General features: G+C 34.5%; 1 long non-coding RNA gene across 1 annotated transcript in view; it reads right to left on the reverse strand.

Annotated features, from left to right (window-relative positions):
- Nucleotides 1-708: 708 nt before the first annotated feature.
- The window catches only part of LOC117195424 (uncharacterized), a 65,705-nt gene continuing 53,055 nt past the window's right edge, over nucleotides 709-13,358 (reverse strand). The window contains exons 4-5 of the long non-coding RNA XR_004475136.2: nucleotides 10,527-10,618; nucleotides 709-2,435 (exon numbers count right to left, since the gene is read on the reverse strand). This is a non-coding gene — a long non-coding RNA (uncharacterized LOC117195424). The remainder of the gene's footprint in view (nucleotides 2,436-10,526; nucleotides 10,619-13,358) is intronic.

Below are 13,358 nucleotides of genomic sequence, written 5' to 3' on the forward strand. Positions count from 1 at the left end.
AATATACAGAAAGCCTGTACAACCCACACTCCTCCATGAAATAATAGTTACAATGAATGCTAGTGAAATTCTTGAAACACAATCTGAACACAATCTTTGCCTCACTTTACTTTGAGTCTGTTATTCTCTAAGTGCTTGTGAGCTGGCTCATTTTAGTGTCTCAATGAATAAGGAGAAGTAGATGGTTTTCTTCCTCTAAAGTCTATTAGGAATTGTAGTTGCTAAAATGCTGATGTATAACCAGGAAATTTTATGAGTGACCTGGTCAATGGCAAAATATTTCTTTAGGAAGGTGGTTCAAAGTAACAGATTGCACAGTAATTAATCTTATTTTATAAATTGTTTGTAATGGCTTCTTCTATAGCTATTCTCGTATTTATATAGATGATAACCACAAATTTAGCAAAGCTGTACTTGGTTTTGCAGTTGCAAATATGGCCACAACTTTTAGGGATATTGGAAATATTCCTGTAGGTAAACAGAGGCAAAGTAGAGAGACATAAAGCTGGGCAAGCGTTCCATTTCCAGGTCTACTGAGAATAGCAAGTCTCCACTACATGTATTCCTACTTTAACACCATTAATCAGTACAAAATGGTCACTGATATTGCAGACACTAGAAAAACTCACCCACTAATAGTGGATGAATAAAAGTCACACTTTTACCCTGAATAAATCATCAAAGATCTATAAAACATAATGGATTTTATTTATATTCAATTCTCTGTTCAATCGAGATACAGGTATAATGTATAGGACTTTAAAACTTGGAATAAAGATTGTGTTCTTCATGAAAAAGCACTGTGGCTCTCACAATGAATGAGTCAAGAAGATAGTAGAAAAGAAAAATGTTGTAAACCTTAGGAAGGAAAAACACATTCTCATAAACAATGTAAACGTTTTTTCTGAATATATCCAAGCCTTCTTGTGTAATCTAAAGCTTAGCTTTAGAAACATTTCATTAGGTACTTGGGAGAAATGTATGCAAAGACAGATGGTTCAGCTCTGCAGTGGCTCCACTTACCTCAGCATTTATAATAGCCTTCTGAAATCCAAGATAAATAGATGACCTTGAACCTCTCCCTCCTCAAATGTGCTCTGTATTTATCATTTTGATTATTTTTTCCGTTATGAGGATTTCCAAACTCACATTCCACTTTTCTCTCAATGTAGAATGAACTTTCATGACTCCATGGCTTTATTGACACTACCCTTGCTTAAACTCCATTCATTCCCTAGTCTATGATGCAAAATCCCCCTTCAAGAACTCAACCCAAACGTTACCGCCTATAATGAGAACCTCCTCCAATCAGAGTGTTTTCATATCACCTCATTTACATTCCAATTCTGACTCTTTATCCCAGCTTCTACATCTCATCTCAATTGTGTACATTCTCAGTCCCCTTCTGGTTTTAGTCAGTTGGACCTGTACATGAATTCCAGCATTCCCATGTTTCAGCTTTGTGCCTTCAGGAAAATAAACTAATCTTTCAGAGCCTCAATTTCTTCATATTTAAAATAGGAATAACAATCCTAACTCAACATATTTTTAAAGCGATTAGATGAAATCAAATATGTAAATATGTATTATACAATTATATATACAAATATGTATAATACAAATATGTATTATACAATTTAACTAGATTATGATTATTCTAATGTCAGGCTCTATGTCTCAAATGCCTAGACCAATATCTTGCATATAGGTCTGACTCATTTAACTTCTTATAAGCCTCAAATCCCCTGGAGAAGATAAAAAGAATTCTAACCCATGATCATGAATAACACTATAACCCAAAAAAAGAAGAAACATGATGATCTAAGCCACTAGATGTTTTTCTTTTTTTTTTTCAGAGGAAACAATAAAGACTAAACTACATGCACCCACATCCTCAAATGCCTCATTCTACTCCGGGGTTATATAACCCAATCAATCAGTCAATGTGAATAATACTGAACACAGTACAGGAAACCCATGCTTTATGCCTGGCTCTGCCATTTCATGGTCATGTGAAATGCTGCAATTCTCAGTCCCTCTCAAAAGTTCTGTTGTTTTGATCTATAAAATGGGTATTATCACCTATGCATTCACTTCCAAGTATTGTTTTTTTTCTTTATAAGTTTATTTATTTTATTTATTTATTTTTTGGCTGCATTGGGTCTTCGTTGCTGCACACGGGCTTTCTCTAGTTGCGTCGAACGTGGGCTACTCTTGCGGTGCGCGTGCTTCTTATTGCAGTGGCTTCTCTTGTTGCGGAGCACGGGTTCTAGGTGCACGGGCTTAGCTGCTCCGCGGCATGTGGGATCTTCCTGGACTAGGGATTGAGCCCATGTCCCCTGCATTGGCAGGCGGATTCTTCACCACTGCGCCACCAGGGACCCTCAAGTATTGCTGATGGGATCAAATGAGATGATACAAATACATTTGGCAAACTGAAAAGAAAAAAAAAAAAAGATGTTTGAAGCCAAACTCACCTAGTCTTATAAACAAGTTTTACAAAACTTATTGCCAAGTAATGTAGAATGTTTCTACATCTGCAAATACAGATAATAGTATCTACCTTGTAAAAAAAAACTTGGGAGCATTAAAGTTAATATAACACACATTTCATGTTACATAGCAGTTGCTCAGATGTGGTAATATGTATTATAAGACATTATTTTATTATAAAAAAGAGTGCAGACACAAAAATAACAACTTTGATATTTTAAAAGTTTTCATTAATATGTCTTTAGCATGGGTTTAGTTCTTAAGACAAGTAAATCTATGACCATTTTAACTTTTGAAACTTTGCTTTTCTCATTTATTCTACCAACAGCAATTCATGTAAATCTTTAAATCATCCTCAACGATTCAACCAAGATACTTCACTCTGTCTAGTTAAAAGAGATAGTGTTTAGGTTACCTTTATTTTAGCACCTAAAATGTACCACCTTGCCCAAAGAAATTGGTTCCCATTAGGAACTAAACCTAAGAGGGGGGTCACTGCAGGCAAAGCCTTAGCACCATAATGGATGTGAGCATTTCATATTTTAATGTGGTCAGGTAGGCCATACCCTGCCAGGAGTACTTTATAACCACTTAATATTTCCCAGTCATTTGAATGTAAATAAGCTTGTCAAGAGAATTTGGATAATTTATTTTTAGTTTTATTTTTTTAAGCAACCATGTTTGGCAGGCACACTTTCCCAAGATCACCCAGCTTCAATTTTAAATTTCAAAAGCCTCAAATTTAATCCCTTGACCTGGCCTGGTACCTTGCACCATCTGTTCCCATGGTTTTGTTATAACAGCGAGCACCTGCAGAGTTTTGCAACATTTCAAGCTGATTGTGGACAAAAATCAAAATAATTATAATTTTCATAAAGCAAAGACTTCCATTCAGACACCACAATCCCATCTACATGAATTTTGGGAAACCAATCTTGCTCATAATGTGTTTCGTATGGATAAGGGTAATTTATTTCTATTTTGTTTTTGTAGAAGATCAATCCTTTAAAACACATGTACAATCAATGTGGAATTCTCACACTCCAGTCACATCCATAAAACTCTTGTGTAATCCTAGTCAGTTCTTAGATCAGGGTTTCTTACTGTATTTTGATCAGACAAGGCCATCAGCCAACAGCAATGATAAAGTTAGTCTTCTTTTTGATTGTTTGCACTTTCTGTTGGTTTTTTTGTTCCCTTTATATTAGTAACAGTAAGATAACATGTTGGCTTCAAATATTTTCCACTGTCAATGGAATACAAAAATTCAGGTATTATCCATTAAAGACAAAAAGGCGAAAGATAAAATGAATGCTCCTTCTCTCTGCAATTTTGGGATAGAGAAGTAATTCATGTAAGCTCAAACTTTTGTATTAGAAAGCCTGAACTTTTGGCAGAATCAATGTCCTCCAGTAGCTAAATATCCCACCAATATGTAGACCATCTAGAAGTCACTAGAGAATTACTCATGCAGGATAAAGAAATATAAGATGGATACCCGAGTATTGACCTTTGCTCTTTGTCTTGGTATTTAGAAAGAAATCTTAATGAGTTGGCAATGATGCTTAGCCTTTCATTTTCTGTTTAAAAACATTATCCTTTATTCACATTGCGTTTCTAAGATTCTTTAAAACCTTAATTTTAGTTTCGTTTGAGTCCATTGATAAGGAGCTAAGTATAAGTTTGACCTAATTTACCTAGATGTTCAAAAAGGAGTAATAATTTTGTAGTATAAGTATTAACTCATTAAGACATGATCATATACATGGTAGAGTGCTGATAAGTAAATTAAGAGTTGTAGCTCTATAATACTGGAGTCCAATCAGTACTACTCAAGGACACCCCCTAAAAGAATATTAACACCTAAGAGAATATACCATTTGTCCACTGGTACCAAATCACTTTTGGCATTGAAAGAGAACAGTAAAACGACCAAATGTGAGCTGTCATTCCTAGAGGAACAGTAGGAATGAACGTGGCACTCAGTTGAGAAGATTAAACAGCAAGGATCTTGTAGAGATGGCTGTGCTGCTGGTGAGTTGGTGATAACTGCAATGCCCAATACAGTGGAGGCAAGTACAGCAAGAACTGACGTGACTGGAGGAGCTGCAATGCCCAATACAGTGGAGGCAAGTACGGCAAGAACTGACGTGACTGGAGACAAGATACTGCTCAACAGATTAAACAAGAGTTGGTGGTTGCAGAATTGGAGCAGAGTCTGTGAGAGAAACACTGGCAACATTTGGAAATATTTTGTAGACAAAAGTATTTTATAGGGGGCTGAATATACAATATCAAGTAACAGGACGAAATAACGTACTAAATTTGAATACTAATTTTAATGCCACCTCATTTGCTCTCAAAGCTTGGAGAAATTTGTATTACAGTAATGAGAACATTTTTTAAAATTTGAATTAGAAGTTTTATTTGGAAAGTTGTCATAGACCAACTTAGTTCGATTACTCTGCATATAACTTAACCTGAATAACAGCTTTGTTTCATTGTTCTGTGGGACATCATTAGACCATGGGAGTTCTCTTTTAAGTCTATGTTTCTTGCCTTCCTCATATGAAAACTTAAAAGGTGTTGTTAGTATCTGAGAACTGCATTCCCATTAAAAGACAGAAAGAAGATAAACACTACTGGTCTGAATAATTATTTTTTTAGATGTAAGCTAATGAATATATCATATACAAAGGTCGTTTCTAAAGTATTTCTAAAGTATTTGTCAGTGAATAGAAAACTGAAATAATCCTTCTGACTCCCAGGACTGGAGTACTAGAAATATTAATAAAGCAGAAGCCTGAAGACTTGAACTCTTGTTCCAATTTTCCATTTTTAGCTCAGGGAAATGGAGAGGGTTAGAAAAGTCACTTTTATTGGATTTGTCTTTTTAAATCAAATGACAAGCTTCATGTGGGTAGGGATTATATTTGTTATGTTTATTATATTCCTAGAAAAGTGTGTGATAAGTGAGGATTTGGAAAGATGATCTCTTCAATCTTTCTTAACTCCAATAGCCACAACAATAATAAGTAATCAGATGTGATAATATACTGCACCACAATATGCTATACTATATCTGAGAAGAGAGTGTTAGAAATGACGGAGTATCTGTTGTCTTTTGTTCTAGAAAAAATTTGCTTAGTGCAGTGAGTCCTTTTACTCAAGACTTTGATTTTTTTTTCCCCCAGTCTGATTGGGTTCCCAAACCATAAACTTATTTTTCATTTTTAATTAGAACCCTGGTTATATGTAGAGCTGTTGTAGATAGTAGGATGTATCAAATGCCAACATCTTAATCATAATATAACAAATGACTCTGTGATACTGTTGTTAGAGTTCAAATCTCCAGTTGTGGCTTGATTTGATAACTGGCTGGAATTAGCTGCGAATCTTCTCATAAGTGACACACTTTCATGTGTCAAGGCTGGTGACATTCACCTCTGAAAATCCCACTCAAATTTTCCCAAATTTTTTAAGTCACAGATAATCCTATATTATGTAATAAAGGATAATTATATAAGGAAGAATTAACACAACATGTTAATAAACACACAAAAAGCCTGTTTAAAAATACCAGGTAAATTGTCATAGTGAGTGAAGTAAATCAGAGAGAGAAAGACAAATATCATATGATATTGCTTATATGTGGAATCTAAAAAAAATGGTACAAATGAACTTATATACAAAACAGAAATAGAGTCACAGATGTAGAAAACAAATCTACGGTTACCAGGGGGGAAGAGGGGGATAAATTGGGAGATTGGGATTGACATATACCTCCTACTATATATAAAATAGATAAGTAGTAAGGACCTACTGTATAGCACAGGGAACTCTACTCAATACTCTGTAATGACCTATATGGGAAAAGAATCTAAAAAAAAAGTGGATATATGTATATGTATAAGATTAACTTTTCTGTACACCTGAAACTAACACAACATTGTAAATCAACTATATTCCAATTAAAAAAAATAAAAATACCAGGCAAAATTTAAATATATGGTCTGACTGAATTCTGAATTTTATAAATTCTGAATATTTTATGAAAATTAGAAAAATACCTTGTTTTCATTTTTGCCATCATTATAAAATATAGTTGTCCAACATTTTAAATAAGTGATATTAATTTCATATTTTATCCCCCCTATAACCAGTTCTCCCTGTCCCTCTTAAAAAGATTCTTCTGATGGGGCTCTCACTACTCTTGGCCAATGGGAATGCTTAATTAATATAAAAATGAGAATTAATAAATATCAGTAGGGATAATGTGGAATTCTGTGCTTAGTAATTTTGAAACTTTACATTCAAAAGACATGGTAAAGAGATGTCACATTAATTGAGCCATTACAAGTTGTCAAACACTGTGTTAGGTACTTTCTTATTGATCTTTCTTATTGAACCTATCCCTATACCGGAGTTAAAACAACTGAGGCTCCCAGAAGTTAAGTAGCATACAACTGGATATCATCCAAACAGATTATGGTCTAAATGCCACATTTGTCCCAGCCCTTGCCTGTCTCCCTGACCCAATCTTGGATCAGCCTTCTCATCACTCTAGTTATTTTGAAATACCATGCTTATTTTTTCCATAGCAGGAACTGGGATTAACTGATCTAGAATAATCTAGCCCCTGTTTTCATATCGTACCTGTTCATTATTTGTCTCAGCACCGTATCACCCACACAGGAAGGCTTCTCTTGACCAGTCTAAATAAGGCCCTTAAGACGTGCTTACCCCAGTCTCTCTCTAGCACATCACCTTACTTTATTTTCTTCAATGCACATATTGCTGTCTGTGGTTGCCTTATTTATTAAAAAAAAAAAAAAATTGTTGTCTGTCTTCCCTGGTAGAATCTAAGCTTCATACAAACAAGAGCCAGGTCTCTCCATTTCCTAGTGGCCAATAAATATTTATTGGGTAAATCAATGAATAGAAGCTCCGAACTTTTGATTATAGCATTCCTGATCACATGGCAATTACTAGCTATCAGTTTGACTTCTTTTACTTATGACAGCATACTGAGACTTTGACCACATACTTTAAGTGCAGACAAGTTTATAGTCTTTCATTCCCCCTGATATTAATACTTAGAGAAACAATTCAACAGTAAAATCAACAAATGATAAGAATCCAAATTTAGGATACTGAAAAGAAAAACACCAAGGTAAATGTTTAGAAAGACACAAGTCTATTAAACCACACAGTTCATCTCTAAAAGTTATACATTTATTATAGGTTGAATATGTACATGATACCTAAATTAAAAAAAAAAAATCTGGGATTCGAAGCTTTCATACTATGTGAGAAAACTTGCACAAATAAAAGTTTTTGAATTACTATTGATCGCAACATTAAAATTAAAATCTAAAGCAACTCTGATTATTTAAGGCAGTATATAGTCCCTTAATTGATATTTTGAATTTGTATAATGGACCTATCAATGATTAGGGTATAGCACAATTTTAAAAAATTTGTATTATTACAAATAATTTGTAATTATTTGTTTTAGTGACTATTTAGTGCTGGTCCATCTGACAAAACTGATTTTGAATCAATTTGGAAAATGAATCAAAGTATTATATTATTTCTTGTATAGTATACTCCCAATATTAAGCATTATGTTTTTTAAATATATGCTTTTACTGCTTTTTTGTGCATTAGATATTTGGAAGTGAATTGTAAATTTTGTTATTATGGAGGCATTAAATAAACATAATATTTTATTTTGAAATAAGTGTAGAATTCAGATAAACTTTCATCTGTCTCACTACAGCATGACTGCTTCTTATACTGAAAGTCTTAATGATGTCTTAATACCAAAGAGTGGTTTCAGGTTAAAGTGTGCTACAAGTGCTTCTGCTTTATCAGAATTTCCTTTTAGGATTTATTGAGAGGGAGACATTCAGAGTGTCGTAAAAAAATAAAACTGATGCTTTGTTGTTGTTGGGCTATAAACACTGTATTTTGGTTGGTTATAATGCTACCAAAATCCACACAGTACTTAATTTATCTAACCTTCTGATAGTGAATGAACAAAGGTAAAAATAACAGGCTAGTTATAAACTAGTACTATGGTGATGACACTGTGAATTATTTAAAAAGGGCATATTCAGTGTGACCATAGAGCCATCAATCATAATAGACATTGATGAGAAAAAGAGGTTTCAGTCACTTCCTATCTGCAAGGAGAACAATTCTATCTCACAGGTAGCTATGAAGTGCTGGGTGACCTGATGTCACTTGCATTGTTGCTCTACCCTTTGAACGGAGTGAGTAGATTCTCTCAATATTAGAATCGAATGAGTAAATAAATTCGCAGTTCACTGCCACTCTCCTTCTGAGTGCACACTTCAATTTGTCTAACAATAGAGAGGACAGAAAAGCAGAAATCTCTTAAAGCGCAGATGAATTTTTTATGGAATGTTCAAATCCAGCTGCAAAGGATAGGGTTTTAAATGGTAGCAGACACTCTTTTAGAGGGAGCCCCAAGAGACAAAATCTTTTGGAAGTGTTTTGTACTGAATTCATTCCTTTCCACGTACACATATGTAGCTTTTCTTCTTCTGAAGCCCTGCTTTTACTAAATTGTTACACCTTCGAGTTCACATTGATCACTGATATGCCAGATAAAAACACTTCCTTTATCTTTAATACACAGAATTTCAATTTTAAGTAAGAACAGTTTTTAAAGTGCATGTGTGTAATACTGCTGTATTTGCCTCCTTCGATAGGGAAATTAAGTTTGCAGGGGAAGAAAGAGGTAGCTGGTTAAGAAATTTTTTTAAAACATATTAATAATTTTAACATTTTTTTCCATTCAGGTGATCAGAATAATTTTGATTACCACAATTTCTCACGTCAGGTTTTACTTGAATGTTAATATTGTGTGCATTAATTTATATTATTTAAATTTTTGAATATCACTTCTCCCCAGTCACAGAATCCTACAAAATCCTTTGGCATTTACAAACCACAGAGCTACAAAAATGTGCATTTTTTGGGCTTCCCTGGTGGCGCAGTGGTTGAGAGTCCTACTGCCGATGCAGGGGACACCGGTTCGTGCCCCGGTGCGGGAGGATCCCACATGCCGTGGAGCGGCTGGGCCCGTGAGCCATGGCCGCTGAGCCTGCGAGTCCGGAGCCTGTGCTCCGCAATGGGAGAAGCCACAACAGTGAGAGGCCCGCGTACCGCAAAAAAAAAAAAAAAAAGTGCATTTTTTTTTTCTGTATGGCTATATGGTAAAATCCACTACTTCACTCTAGCATATTCACATTTTATGGCATAAACCCATGAATGATATGAATGTTTCTTTGCAAAGATTCTCTTAAAAATTAGTGAATGTAGCTAAATAAGCTTTCCTCCTCTACCTGTATCCTCCCTCGGCCCTCCTCCACCCACCATTCATTACCCCTCCCTATTAGAGTGGAAATATGAAACGTGTTTGCATTGCATTCGGCATTGCAGTGTAGTCTCTTGAAGCCTGTACACTACTCATTTTTATTCACTTTTCCTCTGTAATATATTCTGGAAGCATCTTCATCTCAGCCTAACCTCCAGAACTACTTTAAAAACGTGTACCACCACTTAATTGTTAATAACAGGTAAATCAAAGGTAAAAGATAACTAATTAATTTTCTAGCTCAGTTTTATTTTACTGTTACTGTTTTGAGAAAATATAACAAAACCCCATTAGTGTTAAGGTAAGCCCATGAAACAACATAATATAATGCAAGAAAGACATTTAATAGTGTAGAGGAATGTTAAATTACTAATTAACTCCAAGTTACTATATAAGAAAGCATAGTAATTTACAGGATTATTGCAATATGCAGCTTGGATTGCCATGAGGGTCAGCTAAGGAGCATTTCTTTCTCTTTCTCCCCTTAGTGTGGTGGTTACTGTAAAAATCTTCTCACATTAAAACGCACTGTCCTACCCACAGTTCATTGCTGCTAATTAGCAGCAGTTGAGATTTTGCTAGCAGTGATTTTTTTTTTTTTCTATGTTAAGCTGCCAACTGTTACCAACTGCTCGAGATTCTCCATGCACAGTGTCCAGCTGCCCGGCTCGCACCACAAGGCTGTGTCTTTCAGCTGCTTCCTGTCAACTTTAACACCTGTGCGAAGAAAACAAATCCGATTGTCTGTCCTGCCTTTTGTGATGGGAAGGTTATCAAAAGTGCTCTGGGTATTTCGGCTCATGCTTATCATCTACTTCTAGAAAATTGCATTGAACACACACACACACACACACACACACACACACACACACACACACCTTTTTATTTAAGCACCCAGTTGAGACCAGTGGCTCTCTGAAACTTAAATCACTGCCATATCTGCCATGTCAAAGTCCAGTGTTTTCACAGTCTATTTAAACTTTTATTTAAGCAATAAGGCTTGGGAAAGTCATCTTTTAGTTTTACCTAAATATATAAGAAGAATGCCATAACTTTGATTAATAATTGATTAAATCAACCATTCCTACATCAAAGACAGGAAGAAGAGCTCTTTGCTGAAAGGCTAGACTATCAAATGGGACTTTGTTGTCTTCAACATCGCTTTAGAACTGCAGCATTACAGAGTAAGATGAACATTAATTTTTGAGGTCTTATATAATCATATAAAATAAAATTGACTCCTTTTTCTCCTTAATTAAACACTAGTAGTGTTAAAACACTATAAATTTAGAAATAATCATACAGCCTAATCATTTCCTGTCAGTTCCATTGGCTTTATGACTAATTTATATTTAACCTTCTTGGGAACCTACCATCAGAATGTACTTTTTTAAAAAATTCAAAGCAACTGTCACTGGTATCTTATACCTGTGCAAAGGGGAATCAGGACTTAACAATGTTTTAAAACTCAAAGATGATATATAATGGACTGTACTGTTTATATGATTTAGTAGCAAAATAGCCCCTGCTTTCTTATGATTACAGAGCAAGTGATAAATTCCTAGCTCATTTGTTCCTATTTTCTATTTATAGTGATAAATTTAATGTTAAAAATAATTGTAATTGTATAAATGTGCATGTATTTACATTAATATTAGCATTACAATATATTTAATTAGGCAATCAGAATTGAAAGGGGACTGATTTTGGTCTATATGTTATATCTGTTTGATACTATTATTTTCTTTACTTTTCGATTGAAATATTTTAACTGAATTTGTTCTTCCTTCATTTGTACTTTAAAAAGGCAAAAGGATTGTAAAATTTACCTATAACATGAGTATAAAATTCATTGTCCCGACAGGAATGAATCTCCACAGACTGTGATCAAAACTGTAGCCCTAGGGTAACACAGAACGAGTGTCAACTACATTTTGCTGTTAAGTTTCACAAAAATGCCCTCTGGGAATTTCAATCACAATATTCTGAATCTATATTTATGTAACGGTTACAAAAAATAATAGGGCACATCAAAATTATACATACTTGAATTTCAGAACCATAATTTTGTAATTTAAGAACAAAATATTCTTTGAATTTTCCTTTTTTATGAAAAAGGAATGATAAAGATATTATTCAGTTTTCAAGACTATATTACCAGAGATTTAATGTCAAATTCCTGTTAATATAACTTTCTTCTCCCTGAACTATTAGAAATTTATTCAGTCAAAATTATCAAATAAGCACATAGGTAGGTCAGTATCACTATGATTACTGATCAAATACTTTTTTTTTCTTCCTTTCTTCACCCTCTGCATGTCTGCACTTGGAGAAAGAGACACCTGGTAGAGAGATGTGAAAACTTGCTCTTTAATTCGTACCACCACAGATGATTTTACAGGCACCGGTAAGAAAATGTACAAAAAGAAATTATTTAAAGCCAATAATTGATTCTAACTTGTTCAAGTGCCTGATTTTTCATAACTGAATAAAGGCCTTCAGATTATGAGCAGGACTTTGAAAAGTGGGTTAACCTCATTGAACCTCAGTAGTTCAGTCTGCATATGGGGATAATGACACCTATTTTGTGTCATTGTTGATGAATAGTCTGTTTTAACTAGGCGTATAGAAAGGTTTTGTAAGTTTCTGGTGCGTTGAAGATCTTCTGGATACAGAAGCAATCAAACTCCATGAGCCAGGGCTGGCCATGCTCTCCCTGATTTTTCTTAATCAAATCTTGCATAGGAAAGGTTGAATAGAATGAACTCTTTCAAGCTGTGGTATGACTGACTGAGGAAGATGAAAACTTACTCTTCCAAAAGACATAATAGTGTATGAGGTAAGACTAATTGATCAGTTGAGTGGCTACAAAATTATCCTGTGCAGGTGGATAGGTTGGGAGTGGGGTTAGATGTTTGGAACTGATTTCTCATAGCACCATTAAAATGTCACTGTAGAATCCTACCAATAACATCACCCCTTCTCACATACATGCCTGTAAATTTGACTTTTTAAAAAAACTCTCCTGTGTTAGTCAGAAATTATTTTCTCTGAGGTGTTATTAAAATGTGACAAATTATTATTTTATGGGCTTTGTAGGGGAATAGAAAACAATTAAAAATAACTGCTAAAAAAGTAAATATGTGTGGCATGAAGAGCCCATGGGCAGATGATAATCTCTGCTTGGATTATTTGCTGTAAGATGTGAATATGTTGTCTTTAGAGGAGAAAAATGCCACTGAATAAGCTTTGATTCTATTCTCAAACACTCATGTCCCCAAATAATCGATCTATGTAATCCTGCATAGTATTAGCTATGGTATATTTCTGCATAGGCCCAAGTACCAACTAGTTACTAAGGACCTATAAAGGAGAAATAATATAATCCTGACTTCACATAAAAAATAAATAGCAATGCCAAGCAACATTAAAAAGATGCTGTAATAACAAATGATGA

The sequence above is a fragment of the Orcinus orca genome, chromosome 7 (genome assembly GCF_937001465.1).
Source record: "Orcinus orca chromosome 7, mOrcOrc1.1, whole genome shotgun sequence".
Taxonomy (NCBI): Eukaryota; Metazoa; Chordata; class Mammalia; order Artiodactyla; family Delphinidae; genus Orcinus; species Orcinus orca.